This window comes from Ruditapes philippinarum, unplaced genomic scaffold (assembly GCF_026571515.1).
Source record: "Ruditapes philippinarum isolate M1 unplaced genomic scaffold, ASM2657151v2 ctg1900_1_1_1_1, whole genome shotgun sequence".
NCBI lineage: Eukaryota > Metazoa > Mollusca > Bivalvia > Venerida > Veneridae > Ruditapes > Ruditapes philippinarum.
This window is the reverse complement of record NW_026861695.1, coordinates 216,240-239,457: the sequence shown is the minus strand read 5'-3', so window position 1 is coordinate 239,457 and position 23,218 is coordinate 216,240. Positions and strand designations below refer to the sequence as shown.

At 32.3% G+C, this 23,218-nt stretch overlaps 1 long non-coding RNA gene across 2 annotated transcripts; it reads left to right on the top strand.

Annotated features, from left to right (window-relative positions):
• Nucleotides 1–22,781, top strand: LOC132716544 (uncharacterized). 2 transcript variants are annotated; one of them, XR_009623820.1, is made up of 6 exons: nt 1–119; nt 3,257–3,335; nt 15,081–15,602; nt 20,008–20,082; nt 21,762–21,865; nt 22,668–22,781. It is a non-coding gene; the product is annotated as an uncharacterized LOC132716544 (long non-coding RNA). The 2 variants fall into 2 exon arrangements; XR_009623821.1 differs by lacking the exon at nt 15,081–15,602.
• The last annotated feature ends 437 nt before the right edge of the window (nt 22,782–23,218 follow it).

The following is a 23,218-nucleotide window of genomic DNA, read 5'->3' as shown; positions in this document are numbered from 1 at the left end:
AGGTATCCACTCGCCTGGAAGTTGTGTTAAGCTTAGGTGTCTGTCTCTCCAGCCAGGGACCATGGATATAAAACCCTTTAAAAATCGTCACCATGTTTCCACACAAGGCACCAATACTGGTAAGTTCCATGTAGTTCAAGATGAATTAATCAATATCAGTATGTTCAATCTAAGTTCCTGGTAGTTCAAGATGTTGTACGATTAAGACAAACTCATTATGTTCAATCTGTATCAATGAACATCTGGCAAAAAAAGCAAGAAGAAAAGACATTTATTTTAATAAAAAAATGAAAATGAAGAAAAAAAATAATACATTCATAAAAACACATTTTTTGTGCTAGGGGTCAGAGTGATGTTGGGGTATATCACTGTTACTGTCAAACTTTGTTTTGTGATAGTGACTGATATTAAACAGATGGTTATCTGATAATTTGACAAGCTCAGTGAAATATGAGCCCCTACCTGCCTAATCATCCAACACTTGGCCTTATCTCCCACATCTTGGACATGGAAAATGCATTATCATGCAATACATGCTTCCTTCCTGCCGTAGATTTATATTTGATGAGCGTTTCATTTTATAACTGCATGTTTTAATAGTGAAAAAAATGTTTAATGCAATGTTATGAATTATTCCTTTATTTCTTTTTAGGGGCATTTATACTATACTTCTACTACTGGCATGCGAGCAGTTCCCGTACAGAAGCAGTACCCGTATTTTTCATTTAAACGCTTGATTTTTACTTGCATTCTTCAAAAATTCATTTCAAATCAAGCAGACACATAAACGAGACAAAATCTAAGTGTCAGTTCGGCAGTACGTATATAAAGTCTCATTTTAAATCACTTTCACCTGTGCGTCGTCAAAACGTGACCTTGTTTTCTCTGGGGGATTCCGTCCTTGCGCGCATGCGCAAAAATACTTACACGTGAGGCTTGTTAAAGGGTTTTCCACTAATACCACCTGTTTACAAATAAGTAGGCAATGTGATGTAAACTTGTTTAATTATCAGAATGTTGACCAATATTACTATATATAATAATTTTATGGCTTTGATGCGTAAAATATCATGCATACAAGCATGCTTTTGCATGTGAATGCGTTGTGGTAACGGTACCGGGTAATTGATACCCGCGTTTAGTCTATGCTCTATTTCCTGAATTACATCTATTTATCTCTTAGATAATGGTCCTTTCAACAATTGTAAATGAAAAATAGGTCCGATAAAATAAAATTGTATAATCATAATGGGTTAGATTTTATGTACGGGAACTACTTCTCTTCATACAAAATAATGGATAATTTCGGTACCCCATATGAGGCCTAATAACTAAGGGTTGTTCTATGTTAAGAACATCATGGAATTTCCATGATTTGTGTGACGAGCTGAATATTGATGTGTAACATTCAAATTTTGGTGAGTGAACGTAATAAAAAATAATGTTTAAGTAACTATGATTTTTGTACGGGAACTGCTCGCATGCCAGTACACATAATGAAAAAATGATCATTTGATGAAGAAAAAATTATCATCATTGATGACTAAGTTGTGAGGCAATTTCTGTCATCTAAAATGATTTACTGTCAATATTAGTAGAATATCATTATTGCATGGAAGATGTAAAACAAGGCGTGAAATTAGATTTTTATACAGTACAGTCAAACCTATGAAAAAAATCATCAGACACATGCTTAATAATGTTAAACGTCATTTGATCACACTGGGCTTTTTTTTTCTTATTTTTAAAGTGCACTTTAAAAAAGAAAAACACAATGTTCCATACCATTTAACTTATCAGTATCGTCAATAATGCACTTTTAATTCTGTAAAATGAACTGAATCTTTTAAATAATCATTCATTTAACAGATTTCATGCTTGAAGTTTAAAACTGAGATATAATTCTACAGAATATATCAACAGATTAGATATCTAATAAATGATACCAATTAAATAAAATGTATAGATTTTTAATTATTTTTCTAAATGTACAGCCTACAGGTATTGACATTGATAATACCTACAGGTATTGATAATTCAATGCAATTTTGTCATAATTATGAAAATCTAATTATGCCCCCTTCCAAGAAGTGGGGGTATATTGCTTTGCACTTGTTAATTGGTCCGAGACCAAACCTTTTCTATCAATAACTTAAGGCAGCCAGAGCCTTTGAACTTCAAACTTGGTATGGAGATTGGTCATGACCAGTAGATAACCCTGTTGTTTTTCAGGTCAAAGGTCAAGGCATATTGACCTTGTATGTCAAAACCGTTTTCAACCAATAACTTGACATCCAATGGGACCTTGGCCCTCAAACTTGCATGGTCTTGGCTAGTAGATTACCCCTATTGATTTTGGATCAAGGGATCAAAGGTCAAGGTCACTTTGACCTTGTATGTCAAATCAGTTTCCAACTAATAACTTGCCAACCTTGGGCCATCAGCCTTTAAACTGCACAGGTGTATTGGTCTTGGCTAGTAGATGACCCCTATTGATTTTAGAGGTTACTGGGTCAAAATGTTGTCTTGACAACCAGTTGGAAAAACATTTCTTGTGTAAATTATTTTGTGCAGTTTGTATTAACTTCTGTCATAAAATTGCCAAACACAACCTTTAAGGTCAGTAGATAAGCCCTATTGATTTTGGAGGCACTTGGTCTAAAGTCAAAGTCACAATGACCTGGCCACATGACTAACTCAGGCTGCTGGTAGGGGGCATACATGTTATAAAAGTATATCTTGCTATTTTAAATTTTTTGTTTAGTCTTTAGTTTTTTGGGGGTTTTTTTGTTGGTTTTTTTGGCAAAGCAAAAGTTTCATATTATAATAAAGGTTAAGATTGAGATAGGCCAGTATCGCAATTAATTGTCATGATATTTGAGTGCCGCTTTTCCTTTACCAGTGTGGCAAATGGTTCCCTTAAATGAACAGCACTTACTATGATAAAAGTAAATTCTAGCATCAAATTTCATGCATTTAATAAGAATTTCATGTACTTAAATAACATGCTTAGAATGATCAGTTTACTTTTAATAACAAAGTTTAATTATAGGTGAATGTGAAATTGCAGTGTCACTATATTAAATGCCTCTTTGCATTACCTATGGAAACATCTCTTAATTAAAATACATAATATCCTGTTATTTATGACTTCTAGGGTTATTATTGTTGTAAATATTATTATAGACCCATTGAAGATTTTTATTATTAATGTGTTAGCCTTTGGTTACCTGTATTTTTATCATTTTTATTACAGGTGATGTTGAGGATACAGGGAAACCTCTTCATAAAGACCTCTACAGTGATTTGTATATGAAAGTGGCCTTTATCATCAGGTGACCACTAACTTGAAATACATTTCTCTCATAAATGGTGTTATGGGAAATAGAAATACAAAAAAATTTAATAAAGTATCATTTCTGTATAATGCAAATTAAAGTTTCCTTATCAATGTGAAATCTTGGAACCTTTTATGGTGCCTATGTGCAAAAGCTTAAAATTGGGTGTTAACTCAGTAAGCATAAGTTTGAGATAAGAGAATGTTTCTAATATAGGATATAATTGTATTGTAGCGTAATTCAATGTAATCCTGAAGGGGGCACCTTTTGGCTTCCATAGATTCCATATCCAAAATTTGGGTGCAGCCACATCATTGAAGTATATGCACGGCATAATTAATAATGTTCAGGATTAATTTTGGACATGATTCTTTGCGTATTTGACAAAATTAAAATTTTGATTTTCACTGCAAACACATTTCTGAGCAGGTGCATGCCTCATGACATTTCTTGCCAAAATGTTATATTTCTCAAAATGTTGAATACTTGTGGTTATTTGTAGAGAGACAAACTTGCGCACATTTTTTCTTATTTTATTATTTTTTTTTTAAGTTGGAAAAACTAACACCCTCATGTAATGTGTGCATCATGTCAAACTCCACAAAATCAAATTTTCATGAGGATGAAAGTCCCTTAGGTTAAACATGGAAGTAAATCCAATGTACTTAAACTTAAAGGAAACAAAAAAAAAATGTCATTTTTGTTGCCTGATTCTGGATTGGTTGATATTTACACTAAAATAGTGTATAAGTTAAAAATGGTTGCAATTCAGTATGGACCAAATAAAAGTATTCATCAACTGAATCTATTTTAAGAATTAAAAAAAACTAATTATATCGAAAAGATCTTGACATTTTGTAGTAGTTTTTGACTGGTTGTTTATTGCCAGTTATTAAGGCCTGAATTCTAATCAAACAGGTCATTCCAGCTTTCCTTGTCAAGCTGTGTCCAATGTCCAATGATGATTCTTGTTTATTATTATAAGAGGGTTATATATAGGCATTTCCACTTTAAGGTTTTAAGGGATAATTGCAAAAGTATGATTTCACACAAAATTCTGAATTTGCCCATTGATTAGCCTCATATCTAGTCTATGGCCATTGGGCATCAGTAAAAAAGACTATTAATTACACGGATGCTATCTCCAACCTGGAGATTTTTAATGTGTTTTTCTCTCCACATACAAGAGGGCTGTCTGCAAGAGACTGCATATAAAATCACTTCTCAGTGCTAGAAAAATGAAATCGTATTTTTCATGATCTTTCAAGCAGATCTAAGGGGATTAATATTCTGTTTTATCAGGATTTTATCTCTTGCTTGATTATTTTGTTTACAGTGTGATTAGAGATATTGACAGTTCCTGAGATTTGATTCCTCTAATGTTTCCTTCTATACAAATGGTTGTAATTAACTGATTACCTTCCAATCACCTACAGATATCCATTAGAACTTCAAAGTGTGTGCTGAACCCTTTCCACAGTTCCCTTATTATTGATCAAAGGGACCCAAAGCCTTAAGAACTACACTTAAGCTTGCTGGTTAATCTGATAAGGAGGTGTTGGAAGTGAAAAAATGTCATATTTGCTAATAAGACAGGATTATGAAATTAAGTAGGTGTAATTTAGGGAGGTTTATGGAGTCATAAGTCTGAATGTAAACTTTATTTTAAGTATAAGACAAATATGTAACAGAATTTTTATTGGACAGAAAATAGTTATACATTAAGCTAAAGTTACAGAATGTGGCTGATATTCTGTTTTAAGGTGCCTACTTGTGAAGGGTCACCTGACATCTTCCTCCATCGGTAAATTGGGGCACCCGTTGTCTTCCTCCACCAGTAAATTGGGGCACCTGACATCTTCCTCCACCGGTAAACTGGGGCACCTGACATCTTCCCCCACCGGTAAATTGGGGCACCTGATGTCTTCCCCAACCAGTAAATTGGGACACCTGACGTCTTCCCCGTCCAGTAAATTTGCTGTATGAACACGTTACAGTGATGGAGTGACTTAAAATCCATCAAAAACGAACACAGCATCTTTTTAAGTTAGATGTTAAAATTTTGTACCTATTCATCTTACAATGTTTGACTTTGATAGATATTTCTATTACAATATTTTTCTGCACATGAGTTCCGTTTTCATTTTCCTGGAATAAAATTTAATTAAAGAAGATACAATACTGAATAGTTTTGATGATGTCTTCAATGTAGAATAACAAGAGACTGTAGACTTTCATAGAGGCAGTATTGATTTTATTTTCTTATGTAATACTTTAACTCTCTTTAGAATTAGTTTTGGAGCTTCAAATACCATATCAATTATCTTGTTGTGGCACTGGAAGAAATTATATTGTTATCTGAGTGCACTAATGGGTTAACTCCTTACATAATTTAACAGGAGTTAACCTGTTACTGCACTAAGGTGACAATATTTCCAGATAGTTCTGAAATTTTAGTTTAGACTGAAAAATCGTTCTTACATCTTAGCTCAGTCTGAAAATGTCTTAATTTTCAAGTTGTTTTTGGAGTTTCTGACCAGTCCTTAATGTTTGTTTGTGACACTGAATATATTATACCCGGTATTACATATTTTAATATCATATTCTTACATTTTATCAATTTAGTATGATAAAACATCTGCATTTCACTTTGAAATTGGAAATGATAATTAGTAGTGAAAATTTATAGGGAAAAGTCTAATTAATGTTTAGTAATTATTGTAAAAACCAAAACCTTTTGTCAGAGGTTTGAGCTATAAAAAAAGAAAGAAAAAAGATTCTGTACTTTACAGTGTGTTCATTTAAGGAGTACATTTCATGTAAACCATTGACTCTTTTATTTCCTATTTTAACACAACATGTTAAAGATGAATTGACATGCTAGCCATAACCATGACTGAAAAATTCTAAAATTAGCTTGAGCTGAACAAAATATGATCAGTAAAAAAATATTTTATAGAAAACTTGATCTTGCAAAATTTGTTATCATGCCATCCACCATTTAATTTAAAAATTGGCATTGCGTATGAAATGAAAAGCCCATAGAAGCACTTTCTTAAAATGTGTTTTAAAAATTATTTACCTAAATTTCAATAATATTACATGATACAAGTTCAATTTAATTTAATTGTCTAATTGGGTAATTTTCACAAAATGTTTTTATGGTATGAGGAAAAATCCTCTTACAAAACCAGTACATTTAAATTGATGAACTACTCTATATGTAGAAAAAATACTGTTTATTAAATGTGCACTTAGAATTGAGAAATACATATACCCATTCTACTAGCACTGGACTTAACCAAACACCTGACCTTTTCAATATTCACAGCAGATGCATACCAATTAATGACTATACCACATTGACTACCCAGGTAATAACATCTTATAATAGGTATAATTATCATAGAATTATATCTGACCCTGACATTGTTAATTTTCTAATTAGAATCACATACATGTATCTCTGTATGTTTTAACAAGTGTCTTAACACACTGCCCCCCACTTGTTTTTTGAACAGGTATCTACCTGTAGAAATATTAGGGGAGGAGAGATTTACGATGCTGGGATGTAATTGATACTGTGTTGTTAGCCACCCTGACATCTCTCTATATAGATACCTTGGTTATCTTGTTACCCCTCATGTAAATTGGCATAATTATACCAGATTATCTAGTGCTTATCACATCTCCATACAAAATGATGGGCTATAAAATTGTGGGGATGAAAGTTAAAGTTCTGCAGTTTATCATTGGCACACGCAAATATTGCAAATGTGTCAGCTTACTCTGCTCTTTGATTACATTGATCTTCTCTGATTAATCTTCTGATCAAAAGATTAAATTTTGTAGACTTAAAAGATTTGAAATTGTGAGAGATGATATGTTGATGATTTATCTAGTTTGGATGCTAAAATTTTAAATGCAGGCATGATAAGATTCAGTTGAAGAGCAGTTAAAAGTGTAAACATTTTGGGTTATTCAAAATTTGTTCCAATACCAACAGATGTGAGATTCTCTTTTGGCTTTAGGGATGAGATTACTAGTAATGGTACGTAACAGTCCTCTGCAAAACTAGTTGAAGTTTCAAATATAGATTTGACATTGATGGGAAAACAAATTCATGTAATCCAAGCTTTCTTGAGTTTCCAATGTTGAGAAATGGTTTCTTACTGAAATTTAATACACCAACAAGAGGTTTAATAATTATGCAAAATTGATGAAGTACTTATGACTCACAAAATGTATTTATAAGATTTTATACAAGGTAAAATCATTGACAGAAAGTTATTATAAGATACTTATTCAATTAGAAATTTTTAAGAGAGAATTTTCTATCATAAACTTGCATCTCCAAACATGCATCTCCTGAAACCACAAATTACCTTGCCATGTATTTAACATGCATCTGTATATGATCTGTATTAATTTACCTATAGTATATCCAAAATCTGCTTCATCATTGATACAATTTACAGATATTTTTTATTTAATACCAAATAATATCTATATCAGATCATATTCATAAATAATTATTTGACATGCCCGTCATTATCTCTGGCTGGTATATAATTATTAGTTATTGCACAAGACCTGACAAAATTTCCTCCCTATTATTTATTGATAAACCAGTAAACCAGAAAGAATTTACCTCACCCACTTTGGACTAAAATACCGCAAAATCAGTGTATTCTCACACATAAAACATAAGTATTAAAGGATTGATGTTTAAAAAACATATATGAGTTATAATCATTCCCACGGTTACACAAGAAAACTCAGCAAAATCAACAGAAACAGTAAGAAATAGATCAAAAACCTTACATGTCCCCTTCAGATCTAGATAGGACTCCGAGAGATGATTGTATCTCCTGAGATAAAGGTGAACTAAATACCTCTTGAAAGCATATTAAAAGAAATCAAAATTACCGTGGAAATGAAAAAAAACTCCAACAAACTCATAAGCCTATTGGGCTGTTAGCAATAATCATTAGACAGGTTGGTGAGGCTTTATCAATCAATTCAATTACATATTCCCTGGGAAAATGTTTTAAAATATGTGTTTTTCTTCCTCAGATTATTGCGCTCCATTTATTCATCAGTGTATTAAAGGGTACACCACTTATCTTGTACAGTGTTTGTGCAGACAGACAAATGGATATTAATAATATCACATTAGGTTATCCATAAAAAAAATATGGCAAGATCTTAGGGTTAGAGCATTTTTTTCGAACATTATTTATAGATTTTTGGCAAGTTTTTCATACAATATTGCAGTTATTATAGATAGTCTCAAGTGCGGGGTGGCGTTCCTTTTGAACTGCAGTAATTCAAGATATGTCACAGTTTTTGGATAGAGCTCACATTTTGTATGCAGTTTTTACTGCATCATAAAGATGTCTTCCTGTGAGAATGAGGTGAAAATATGTTTTAAAAAATGGGTAATACATTAAGGTGAAAGAATGTTTATCAATTTAGAAGAGACATTAAACAAATGTTATTGCTATTTTTCTAAAGTATCTGAAACACATTTCACATTGAATAAGTGATTTGTGCAGGGTTTTTTCAAGAGTAAAGTGTTGAAAAAAAAATGAAATTGTTTAAAATGATTTAATGAAACTTCTGTTACCACGATTACTTTGAAACAGCTTGGTAAATCATAATTTACATCAGTTCATTATATCCTGTTCATAGTAAAATAGCATTGATCTAAGCAAAAGCTTCTACATCATACGTCACATCATCATCACATGACTGCGAGTCCAATAAAAGTACCATTGGACGTAATGTATGAAGTTTCATTGGTGCTTTGATATTGCATATTCTGTTCATTTTTAAAGCAAAGCATGGGGTATAAATTCATTATTTTTCGTGTGTTTCCCCCCTTTTTGGAGGGGTGGGGGGGGGAGTGAATCAAACTGTAAAAGTAACAAGTTATTTAGTTTTCTGATGATCCATACCAGTTTCATAAATTAAATAATTTTCTAATCGTCAACATATTCTGAATGCATTTTACTTCCTGCAGTGGTATTCTGTTTGGTACAGCAACTCTGCAAAGCTGACATAATGCTGCAATTATTGTTTGATAAGATGAAAGCTGGTAGATATTGCATAATTCTGTAATGATTATATTTACAACTTTTGAGCAAACCAATTGTAAGGTAATACATTTTCTGAGATACTACATGAAAATTATCAATCTGCTCAAAAAATACATCAAAGAGAATAAAACAAAGTTTGTGTACAATTTTAACTTTTAATTTAACTTAAAGGGGAAAAAAACTGATTTTACTTTTCTTGACAAGCATTTGTTTGGCTTTCTATTTTAAAGTTAATATTTAACAAAACAAAAACATTTATATGATTTTTACTGTTTACAATGTAATTTGGCAATGTTTCTCAAGATTGATTTGCTATCTTCAGTGGATATATCAAATTAACATTTTGCTTGTCAAAAATGACTACAGAAATGGGTTTTTCTGTTTCTTCAAATCTGATTATAAATCTTGACTCAATATACTTCAATTTGTGACATAATAAATGGTAAGATGCCTTGTACTTGAATTCAGTTAAAAGAGCCTATTATGATTACTTTTAATCAAGTACTTAAGAAAAATAAACCTTCATTGAAATATTATCATTCTGGAAATAATGATCTTGTTTTATAATAACATACAAGAGAGATTTGCTGAGAGGGGAAAAAATTGGTGTTTACAGATGCCAGGTGCCTCGGAAATCTTACCTAAGGTCTGTGAGAAAAAAAAGAGAAAACATGAGGAAAAAAACACCTCGTGAACATGATTCATGATGTATATTTTATCATGATGGATCAAAGATATACAAAAAAAACTCGAGCAGGTAGGGTTTCCCTTTTCCCAGAGTAACTGGCTTCTGTAAATCTACTGATGTTAATAAACATGGACAGGTGTCACTCTGAGGGTGGAGGTCTGCTCTATGTACCTTCATGCCATCTTTACAACTGTAAATACCACTTCTAATTAAATACATGTTATTGCTAGCATATTTATATTAAAGCCATTATTTTTATTTACCTTGGCGATTAACTGTTTTCGTTTGTGGGGGTTTATTTCATGGAATCAGGGAGCGTCAAAGATTACTTTTTATGACAATGAAATGTGTTTTTCCTATTAAAAGAATCTGTTTCTTGTTTAAAGCTGTTGTCAATTTGTAAGAATTGTGTCAGGACCATGATAGGATGGAGATATAAACCTTAACGAGCGTCATAAAATTTTTATATGAATTTTCGGTAGGGGGGGGGGGGGGGGAGTATCTTTCAAAAATGACAAAAAATCAGAACTTTTACACAAAAAATAAAAGAACATGTTGTTGCACTGTTGCTGACATATTGTTCTGATCAGAAATTGAGCTTATATTAGGACCCTAACTTTGAATGTTTATTTTGATAAATAACTAACCTGACATGAAATAGCAGAAATTGAATTGTAATGTATTATCTGATGCAAGTCAGTATGTTAAATGTGCAAAATTTTATTAAATTGTGTGATTTGTTTTTTTTTATTGATGTTATTTTGTAATTTGGTTTAAAGTCACATCTTATATTTGCATGCCATCTTTTCAACATATAATTAAAGATAACTAAAACGTCATGTGTTTCACAAATAAACTGATATCCTTCTACCATTTGAAGATATCTTAATGTAAGAATCTTTTTAGCCCTTTGATGAAAAATCTTTTTGCCATCTAGAAACTATATAATTATTATGTATGTAATTATCAATAATATAATAACTAAAGCATTACCAAATCGCAGTAAAGTGTTAACTCCTAAGGAGTTAACACTTTACTGCACTAAGGTGACAGTATATAATTATCCACTAAAAGCAGATTAACTTAACTTAAGAGGATGCAGCTCATTTTATGTAATAATTCTTTCCCATATTTCTTAATTTCATCTTCCCCTTGTTATCTGCCAATGCATTCAGTTGCTTTTTCATATTGTTTAAAATGAAAAATTTGTTTCTAGAAATAATACTAGGTTGTTTATTGATCATCTAATGAAACTTAAGTTATTGCAAGCAGGAAGATAAAATGAAAATCTTGAAGTTTTAGTGAATTATTTGTGTAACTTCCTTGGCATAGTTTAAATGAACTAGAATTATATATAGTGTTTTAATTAGGTTTTAATTGGCTAAGATAATTGTTATATGAATGACCTCAATTAATTAAGGAAGAAGAACTAAAAATGTTTTTGCTACAAACTAGTGGATCTGAGATTTCGATTAATAAGTTCCTTTTTAATTAATTACTTTTTAATAAATTACTTCTTAATTGATTAATTTATCTTTTTTATTGATACAATCTGTTGATTATATATTTACTTTCTGTCCAATATTATATATACTAAATGTTTAAGGGCTAATGTTTCAGAATTCTTCATTATCTTTGGCAGTTAAATGTTACTAAAAGTAGGGGGCATGTTAAGGTTTTTGAGGAGCCTAAACATTCAGGCACTGGTGACTCTATTGATTTATGGTACCTTTGCTAGTGGGGAACCAATAATGAGCCAAACCAGCTTATACATGTCTGCAGGATGTATTGCCATGTCAAGGGTTGTTGTTGTTGTTTTTGTTTTTTTGGGGGTTTTTTTTGGGGGGGGGGGTTACCTAAAAATCCCAACATGTGAAATTTGAAAATGTAAAATATTAAAGCAAATCTCTTAAACTGTTTCTTTCATTTAATTAAAAATTAGTGTCTTAATTTATGTTCTTTTATTATCAAATATTATCCTGACTTTATGACACGCTCCACTTGTATTACAGCATTCATTTACTCTGACCACTCTTAACAGGGAATATAAAACTACTAAAATAACAAGATGGAGATCTCTATCAAGAGTGCTCCTTTAGAGTTGCCTCTATTGACAGCTGGTCTTAAAGTAGACATTTATGAATTATACCCTCTAATTTACTGATAAGATTTCAATAGTTTTTCTTATCATTTCAAACACATATGGATTCCAAAGTGGTTCTAAAAGATTGTTGATAAATCTAAAGGCTGTGCCGAAAACAAACAACATAAAACAATTACAAATTAGTTAAGTTTGAAGAGGCCATATTGGAATCTAACAAGTATGAAAAGGCAGAGGTTAATAGAGTTATTGGTTAGTGAATAACATGATGGAGGTTTTTTCTTCCATTTGTATGTCTGGTTTTTCAAGAGTGCTGATTTGAAATAAAAACAAGGTCCTTCATGATGCAATCAAAGACATATTGTCTGAAGTGTTATTATTTGAAGTGTATAGCAGATACTTAATGCTGTTATTGAACTGTTTGACTACCTATCAAGAGGCCATTGGATGATTGAGACGGTGGATGAAGTATACTAGAGAGTGTTAGTGAAGTGGTGACGGTCGAATTACGTCTACATGGTGTCAGATTAGAGCTTGAATTATGTCTTTATATTCTCACATTGTACAGAAATATGTCTAGATCAGTACAAATACTAACAAAAAACATTGTATCTCTAGTAATAATGGTAATTACTTACATACACTTGACCCTTAACCTTGTCAAATCTGTGTAATGGACTTTTTAATAGGTGCTCGAAATTTGGAATTGTTTATCATTAGTTTAATCTTATTTATTTTAACTTGACTGCATTATGAAAGCTTAGAGCTTATTTCAACCACTCTATCTGGAACTAGTCGATGACTTCTAATCCAGTTACCTCTCTGGCGTGGGTTCGATCCCCGGGAGATGCTTTAGTAGTTTAGCGCGGAGGAAGGTAGTCTTGTACTGGTGTAACTCTCCAGGAACGATGGATAGGAAACTACCCGCCTATATGACTGAAATACTGTTGGAAAAAGGGGTAAAATGAAACAAACAAACAAACTATCTGGAACTAACCAGCATTGGTGAAAGATGTCGAAACATAGTTGTGACCCTTTTTAGGGCTTAAACCAACAAATAAATTAAGTGAGTCCACAGGTCTGAGGAAACATAATTATACCCCCACCACAAAATGTGGGGGGGGGCTATAATGGATTCGCTTTGTCGCGTCGGTCTGTCGGTCCGTCCGTCTCCATTTTCGTGTCCGCTCTATAACTCCTATACCACTTGAAGGATTTTCTTCAAACTTGGCTCAAATGTTCACCTCAGCAAGGGGATGTGCTGAACCCATGTTGCCCATGTGTCAGCTCAAGGTCAAGGTCACAATTGAAGGTCAAATATCAATCACAATCATATATTAGACAGTATGTCGTGTCCGCTCTGTCGGTCCTACAATAATTGAAAGATTTTCTTCAAACTTGGCTAAAATGTTCACCTCAACAAGGGGATGTGCAGAACTCATGTTGCCCATGTGTCATTTTAAGGTCAAGGTCACAATTGAAGGTCAAATATCAAACAATCAAATATTACACAATGTGTCGTGTCCGCTCTGTAAGTCCTACACTAATTGAAAGATTTTCTTCAAACTTGGCTCAAATGTTCATTTCAACAATCGGATGTGCAGAACCCATGTTGCCCATGTCTCAGCTCAAAGTCAAGGTCACAATTGAAGGTCAAATATCAAACAATCAAATATTACACAGTATGTCGTGTCCGCTCTGTAAGTCCTACACTTATTAAAAGATTTTCTTCAAACTTGGCTCAAATGTTCACCTCAACAAGGTTATGTGCAGAACCCATGTCACTCTTTTGCTGGCTTAAGGTCAAGGTCACACTTGAAGGTCAAAAATTGACTTAGAAAATGTTCTTTAATTTTTCCATATATCTGAATATTTCTGAATCTAGGAAAGGTATTTGCTTGAAACTTAAAATATAAATGAAGTGTCACAATTAAGATATGCTGGTCAAGTTTCATAACTCTGTATTGCATTTTAACAAAGTTATGCCCCTTTTTAATCTTCAAATTTACATACAATCACATATTAGACAATATGTTGTGTCCGCTCTATAAATCCTATACTAATGGAAGAATTTTCTTCAAACTTTTCTCAAATGTTCACCTAAACAAAGTTATGTGCAGAATCCATGTCACCTTTGTGCAGGCTAAAGGTCAAGGTCAGACTTGAAGGTCAAAAATTGACTTAGAAAATGTTCTTAGATTAAAACATGTTCTTGAATATTTCGGAAACTAGCATAGGTATTTCCTTAAAACTTAAAAGATATATGAGGTGTCACAATTACGATATGCAGGTCAAGTTTCATAACTCTGTTTGGATTTTGACAAAGTTATGCCCCTTTTTAAGTCTTTAAATTTACATACAATCAATACTAGACAATATGTTGTGTCCGCTCTATAAATTCTATACTAATGGAAGGATTTTCTTCAAACTTTACTCAAATATTCACTCCAATTGGGCGATGTGCAGAACCCATCTTACCCTTGTGCCAGCTGAAGGTCAAGGCCACACTTGAAGGTCAAAAATTGACTTATAAAAAGATTAGTATATTGGGAAAATGAAAGGTTATTTGTAACTGTTTCGAACATGATTTGATAATAGATATTTTTACTATTACCTGTACAATTAGTCTTTTTTTCACCAGAGATAATTTCTTTTTATGTATTTGTGTCACTTAAGTTATTCCCTTAACCACCTTTCCAAGTTGTCTTCTGTCAAGGACATTGGTGGGGGTATGAATCGCATTCAGCGATAGTTCTAGTTATGTGCAGATTTTAACAGCATTTGAATCAATGATATGGATTGCCAATTAATCTGTTATTAATGAAAACCTTGACCTTTATTGTTTATTTAAGGAAAGATCAGCAAGGGAGAGTGAGATTCACTTACGTAGCCTCTAACAGTACATAGCCTCCAACAGTACGTAGTTTCCAACAGTACGCAGCCTCCAACAGTACGCAGCCAAAAATTAGGACCATCATGATGACTGACAAAATTTAACAGAGAGTAGTATTGAATTGGGTCAGATTGAATGAATATATGTTCAGCTTCTTAAAGTAGTCACAATGACGTGCAAAATTTAAGGTCTCCTACAATGTCACAGGAGCTCTACAGTCATGCACTGCAGATGCTATTAGGAAACGGACAATCACCATCAAAACTCGGTGAGAATACAATAGGATGCTCCAAAGCAAAACCATCATAGCTATGATAACATTGTGACATACCAATCTTCATGAACAAATATTAGATTTTTCTTGTGATTAATCCCACAGCACTCTGGATACTAATATGTCACATCAATACAGTGAGAATGCATTACAGGGTGACAGGGGCTTAAGGATCATACCATAGGCAAAGACTCCTAAATTGAAAGAGTAATGGGGTTTTCTATAGTCTGAGAACATTAGCAGCACACTTCTAAAGGCACATCACTTAAATGGTTTTATTTTATTTATTGATATTATATGATTTTGTATAACACAGTCTTTTATATTTACTTGTATGAGATATGACCATTACATGCATGAAAGCATTACTATTGTACAGTTGTTGCTGTTTTGTTTAATAAATTAACCCATAACCTGCTACATTTCTATAATTGATCTGTTCAGCTTTGAATTTGAAACAGTCCATTCAAAGTTCAAGGGATTTCAATATCAAAATACAAAAATTGAGCTGCCAACACTTTAGAGCCTGGTCAGACTGTATGGATAAGCAGGCTGGCCTGGCTCTATACTGGTGGCAAAGGCTACCCTGGTTATCTCTTTTGGTTCCAGCAGGTTAAGGGGTCTTTTTAAGCTTCACACAGTTTCATTCATAGGTTACAGCATTTGTTAAACATTTAATTTAACAACATGATTTATTATGACTGTTTTTAATTGAACAAATGTGCAGTTTGGATATTTTTTTCTCATATATTTTCCATTAAGTATCATATTTATTAAAGGGATATTCAGGCAAAATAATGACAAAAAATATTAAAATGATTGTCTGTACTCAAATCACGCTAAAATGACTTTTCTTTACGTTTCAGCATGAATTTCTGTTTAAATTCTATATATTTAGGTTTTAAAGCGTAAATATATCTATATATGTTGAACAAACTTAGACGCCAATAGAATCACCAAATAGTTTTTAAACAAGTCAGGTGACTTGAACAAACCCTTGAAGTTACAATAACATATATTGTGGATATTGTATGATTGAAACAAGCCTTAGTCATTCATTTGACATGTTCTTTAACGTTTCCAGAGTTCACTTTGACAACTATTGTGAAATGCTAGCGCTCTAACCTGACCCACGCGGGTCAAGTTAGGAAACCACCATTTTGTTCTTTATATGGAGAAAAGTTTTGTTCCTTTGACTGTCTAATATATTCATTTTGAGGGCATTTACGTAATAATGAATGAAAAATTCAAAACTAAGAAATGAAAATTTTGCCTGTGTCTCCCTTTAAGCTAAAGAGTCGTAATCTGATGGCGAAATCAAGCTGTTTCTTGCATATCACATAATGAAAGACTTATGGCTATAATAATTTTGATAGCACTGTTACCGTTATAATTTTCCTATTTACTTTATTTAATGTTTTTTTCCCTGCACCATTATGTGTTCATAAGCATACTTTTCAATTACTTATGTCAGACAAACTACATTTTCTAGACATCAAAGAATGTGTCTAGTTACCTGATTTGGTGCCATAAAGTTTCAGATTTCTTCAGTTATGTCTACTGACTAATTTTTCTCTATAATATGGTACTGGTTTCATAATGCAAGACTAAAATAATAAATCTTTGTTGGATTTTAGCTCACCTGAGCCTTACCAATATCATAAAAAGATAAGAGTATTTATGATCTGACATATGACCTTATCTAGTGTTCATTAAGGATGTTTTTGGGAGTTTTCATATACGCATAATATTATATAGGTGAAATTAAAACTGTTCAATAGAATTTCTTTAAACTTGGCAGTTTGTTAGAATATGATAATAGAAACATTTCTGTCTACATGTATATGAAAACTCCAGAAAACATCTTTAATTATTGTTGTTCACAATGTCTATCAGCATACAGCATCACCTTATTACAATAACTGTTTAACTCCTATTAAATTTTGAAGGACCAATTACTGCACTAAGATGACAACCAGTACTGCACTAAGGTGATGACCGGTAGTTTCTTGCCAACCGTGCAGTAGATCATATTATTAAGAATGTTTCCCCGTCTAATTCTTGTTTTGTCCAGAGATCAAAATTTGCTATTTACTAGTTTTCCAATTGCTGAGGTGGACAATATTAGTTTTTCTTATGATTTCTTGTAATACTGATATTGGGAGCCAAAAATTTTGCCACTTGTTCAAGTAATTTTTGGTTGTTGGATCTAAGATCTTTATTTAACCTTTCACATTCTACAAGGGATTATTTCATGTGAAAAGCCCTAAAATGAAATATTGTTCAAGTTTCCAGGTCCCTCTCTTTTCCCACCTTCCCCTTTCCCAATGTATTGTGTTTCCAAGCAAAAACAAATTATTTTTTTTTATACTAAGCATGGAAGGTGGCAAAATTTTATGGTTCTGTCAAAAATGAAAAAAAAAATGATTGGTTATTGAATTCTTGGTTGTCTGCTTTCTGCATTAAAAAAAGCAAAATGCAAATAAAGTTATTTAACTTAATCATAGAGCAGTTGAAATAAGATTTTGCTGGGTCATAAATTCGTGGATTGACCTATCCACAAAACTTAGCACCCCATGAATAATAATGATTTTGTAGTAATTTATTAAGCATTAAACTTATATTCATTATAAGATTATGATTTTGTACTTACACTACCCTGTAATTGTAAATCATGCAATTTAGTCATTAATATACCACAAGGGTTTTAAAAAATATTTTGTTCGTTATTGAATTTGAGAAAATTATTATAAATATAAAAAAACAAATTTAAATAGTGACTGAAATTAGAGCCCCATCTTGAGCAGGTGTTAAACTTGTATATCTGGCCATTAATCTGTTGATTTTAACAATGTTCCGGTTATTAACTAGTGAAGTCACTAGACTTTAAATGATCTCATGCCATATAATAGACCTTTTACTTTCTTATTAATTGAAAAGTGTCTTCATATTCAGATAAATTGAACAGCAAGAAGACTCGGTATTATTCTGGATATTGATATTCTCAGCTGATATTGATGAAAGAGAAAAACACAGAATAATTATTGCTTGACAATTTGTCCAATTTTGAGTTTACAATAAAAAAAATTTTAATTGCTTTTTGTCCCTGTTGGCCTTTATTGAATGTTTCTGATCGTTAAAGTCGTGTGTAAGGCTTGCTCTTTCACAAGGGACATTTAATTTTATTTAATTGAAGAAAAAAGCCACCTTGCATAATTATGATCTGAATGTTCTTATTTACAGTGCCAGAAATAATACATGGAGAGCCTCTTGGGATATGGTTAAAACTCATTAAAATGGAATTAATAAGTTTAACCATGTGAAGTTTAAGCTTTAGCTTTACTGTGCTTGTATAGTAGCTGATTAGCCTTAAATATAACCAGTGCATAGTCAGGTCAGTGACTGCACATTTGTGCAATCTGACCAGATTCTATACTGATGGCTGCCTAAATTCAAATTTTCATCTTAATATCCCTAAAATTGGTTCCAAAAATGGAAAAATTTGACAAGTCCATTTAAGGAATTCAGAAGGTTAAAGGTATTTTTATGTCCAGAATGTCACCTTGTCCCCGTCTCTAATTGTCCCCGCAAGAAAAGTAACTCTGTATTATATATAAACGGATACAGTGATCTTGCATAGAGATGATGAAATATTGTTCTTTTTTTAGGTTATCAACTTGAAATTTGAACCTTATTGCTACATAATACTCTCCACTGAAACACTTATAATTCTAAAGTAGTTTATCATAAAAAAGTGAAAGATCACTTGACCAAAGTTTTCTTCCTTCTCACATTAAGCAAGTAGATTGCTCGGAGTTAGAATGCTACAATGTGTAGGTAACTCTTAAACAGTTTGGAAATGTTTTGAATTTTGATATATTTACTACAGTATCCAGTTAGCTTACAGAACATGGGTGGTTCTACTCAGTTGCCCATTCATGCCGGAAGTAAAATATTTACACCACACTTTGTAATAATTTGTATTTTTAAATAATGTTTGGGTTTTTTTCTTAATGATAATTTTAAGTAATATCTCCTGTAGTTAACATACCAACTAAAGTACAATATGATGCCTTATGGAAAACTCTATATTATCATTTATTAAATATTATAAAAATAGCAAAATTGGCTTTGATAGCAGTACTATGTCATGAGAGTCTTAAAGTTAAGTCTTTCTCTGATACTGTGAACACCATATAATTATGATGACTCATGTAAAGGAAGATGTGACATCAGCTGGGTCCCTATGCTCTTTCAGGCACAAGCAAAGAGGCATTAACCAACCTTCCATTACAACCCAACAGAACCCATCGCATGAAGTAATGTAATGTCTCTTGTAGGATTCTGATCCACGACTGTAACACTGGCTGTGATCCTAAGACAACAATCCTTAATCATGTTGGTAAAGAAGCCACTTCACTTAAATTTTGTTGTCGTAACATTATGACCCCATTGAATATAATTGGTTTATCTTGAAATAAACAAATTTAGCATACAAAATAGATAATGTAGCATGGAAATTGTCATGTTAGATTAGATATAACATCATCATCATTTCAGATGCAATATGTTATATTTCTTCCTGGAATTGCTAATTTAATTGTCTTTTCAGGTTTTGTGAGGAATGGCATCAGTCAAATGGAATAAAGAATATCCAAGGTGGTATCTGGCCGTGCTAGGTGTAAAAGTATGTTGTCTTTTATTCCCTTTGATACCTTAGTATAGTATATCTCTTAAAGGAACTCAACTTCGGTCCAAAAGCCTGAAAATTTGATTTTTGTTACATAGACCAGCTGGGGGCATTCAAAACAGAAAGATATGCAAAAGATTATAAAGAAATATACAGAGATTTAATTTGAAAATCTTTTTTTTCTTCTTTTTTTTGTGCTATTCTTTGGCCAATTTTGTAAGGCTTTTTAATTTTTGGTTATTTTTTTACAATTAAAATAATTATTCTGAAAAATCATGATGACCAAATAGTTTGTAATTTTGCACGTTAGCTAATGACCTAGACCTATATCAAATGGAAAATTTATCTTGAAAACTTATTTCCAATCCCGTTATGTCAAAAAATGTCAGTCGAGTCCCTTTAAGAATGCCCAAAATAGCAAACTTGAGTATGTTGCAGACGCTGTTATTTCAGTCTGTTCATGGACAGTAATGGTATGTGCAAGCTTACATCCATACCCATATAGCATTGGTTTAAGCAGTATTTCAACAATCCTTTAAAATTTAAATTTGGGTACATCCACAGATGCTAAGTTCAATATCCTTTCAATTTAAAAAAAAAAAATTGTACTTATTTTGTATTTCTTTAAAGGTCATATACTAATATTATAAGGAGATTAAGCATGTCATACAGTGTAGAAATAATATTATAAAATGTATTTTTGTTAACATAACTTCTAAAGGAAATCAAGCAGTATAAATGCCCTCTAATTACCATAAATTCTATGTAATAACTACATACAGCATATGTTCCTTCAGCTCACATGATTTTGTTTGTTAGTTCTCCAGATGTTACTATATATTTTATCCAAAACTAAATCTTTTCTTTTTTTATTATTCTATTTTCATTTTTTAAAGTCTGAGTGGCAACATCTTGCTAGCATAGATAAAGAAGTATTGGTAAACTGTCAAAAAGTTTATATGAAATCTGTTAAGGCTGATGCAAATCAAACCATGCTTATTGGTTTAATGGACACAACTTCTGGTACTCAAAATAAATGTACTTTAACGGTGAAATGTAGATCAAAAAGTGATGTTTGTCAGTTGAACTGACCTTTTTATACTTGTCCTAACTTATGTTTCTTAGAGGTGAAAATATTTTTGGAATATTTTCTCTGAAATGCAGTCAAGTATATATGTTTTGGAAAACTGCCCTCAAATATTATTTTTCTGGAGTACTCATTGAAACAAACAAGAACCAATTTCTTGCTTGTTGATTTTTTTTGTTTCATAATAATATTATTTTTATATTGTTTCGCAAATTTACATAAAATATTTAATTTAAATAATAATAAAATTTGCTCATGTGTCGTTCAATACATCATTTTTGTGGGGTAAGGTTGACAGAGAAAATGGACATTTGCCGCTCACCTTTTCAGTCAAGGTGAGCATTTCCCTCCTCCTCTTCTATTTTGGAAGAGCAGACATTTGCCCCCCTAGAAATTCTGATGGCTGGACATTTTAAACAGGGGTGGGATGGGGGGTCAAATATCCGCCCTCCAAACTCTTTAGGGCCTGAGCAAATGTGCCCTTTCAAAACACACATATATGAGAAAGCAAATGTCTGGCATCAAAATAAGGGGGCAAACATCTACAATTGGTGCTACACCTTGTCTGATCCTCGATTTAATATTTCAGACAAGAGTGGACACCTGGGTATAACTATTTACCTTCTACGGGCTAGAAAGCTTCATTGCCAAAGTGGGGATTCAAACACAAAGCAAAGCAAAGATGCTTGCAAGGTGAGTGATTCAGACACTCACCTCTGTAGACCTGTATGCATTTTCAAACAAATATTAGAGATATTCTGATTATAAATCTTTATATTAAACATCTGTCTTACCTATGATTCATATTTTGCTGGCTTTGCACTTTAAACAGGTGCATCATAGTTTATATCTGTAACTAAATGACTTTTTTAAAGAGATGGGTTTTTTTAATACTTATGTCAACCCTAAACCTTTGCAAACATCATATTTAAAAAAAAAACTCGACAAGAAATGTCTATGTAATGATTTTACACTAAGGAGAGAAGTAGATCTTTTTCTTTTTTTTCAATTTGAATGTATACCTTGCTGATAAATAGGCAGTAATTAATTAACAGTAGATGATAGAGCACAAGCTTGTTTATTTATAATGATGTAACATCACAATAATTTATAGATTATGCCCCTACAGTTCATAGGTATGTTTATAATTTTCTCCAGGTATATACCAGAAATAGATGTTTTATTTTGTGACCTAGTTAGGCATCTTGCCAGCTCTCAGCTGATTACAAATAGGTCAATACTGTATATACCAAGCCAGTCTAAACAAACAGAACCAGTATTGATTATGTACAAGAATGAGAAAAGTTTTGTTTCCTTAAGAGAAAATATAATGAATTTATGTTAAAGTAAATTGAAAGCTATGATTTATGCAATAAGTAATTGTTATTAAGTATAAAAAAAAACACTGAATACAGATGGGATGTATAATCTGTGTTTTGAAGATAGTGCAGTATTATTGCTATTAATTTTTATTTAAATTTAATTTGAATTTCAGGGAGTTTGGCGCTCATCATTGAAATATGATTCCCGATTTTGCATCAGTTGAAAAAAGGAGGAAACAAATAAAACAGTAAATCTTCAGAATGGTGTTCTTTTCCATATGTTGTGTCAGATGGTTTTCAGAAGTCATGTCACAGGGTTTACAGAAGTCATGTCACAGGGTTTATGGAAGTCATGTCACAGGGTTTACAGAAGTCATGTCACAGGGTTTACAGAAGTCATGTCACAGGGTTTATGGAAGTCATGTCACAGGGTTTACAGAAGTCATGTCACAGGGTTTTCAGAAGTCATGTCACAGGGTTTACAGACATCATGTCACAGGGTTTACAGAAGACATATCATAAGGTCTGCAGAAGTTCTGTCTAACAAGGGTTTACTGACTGAAAACAGTGCAAATAGTGAAAAGTTACAGGAAATTGTTGGTTCCATTCAAGATTTAACTAAACTCATTGAAATAATATAATAAGGATGTTAGAGCTTGATGTAGGACCTGCAGTTTGTGATGGTATCCTGTACTGCTGAGACAATAAATGCAATAAGACAGTG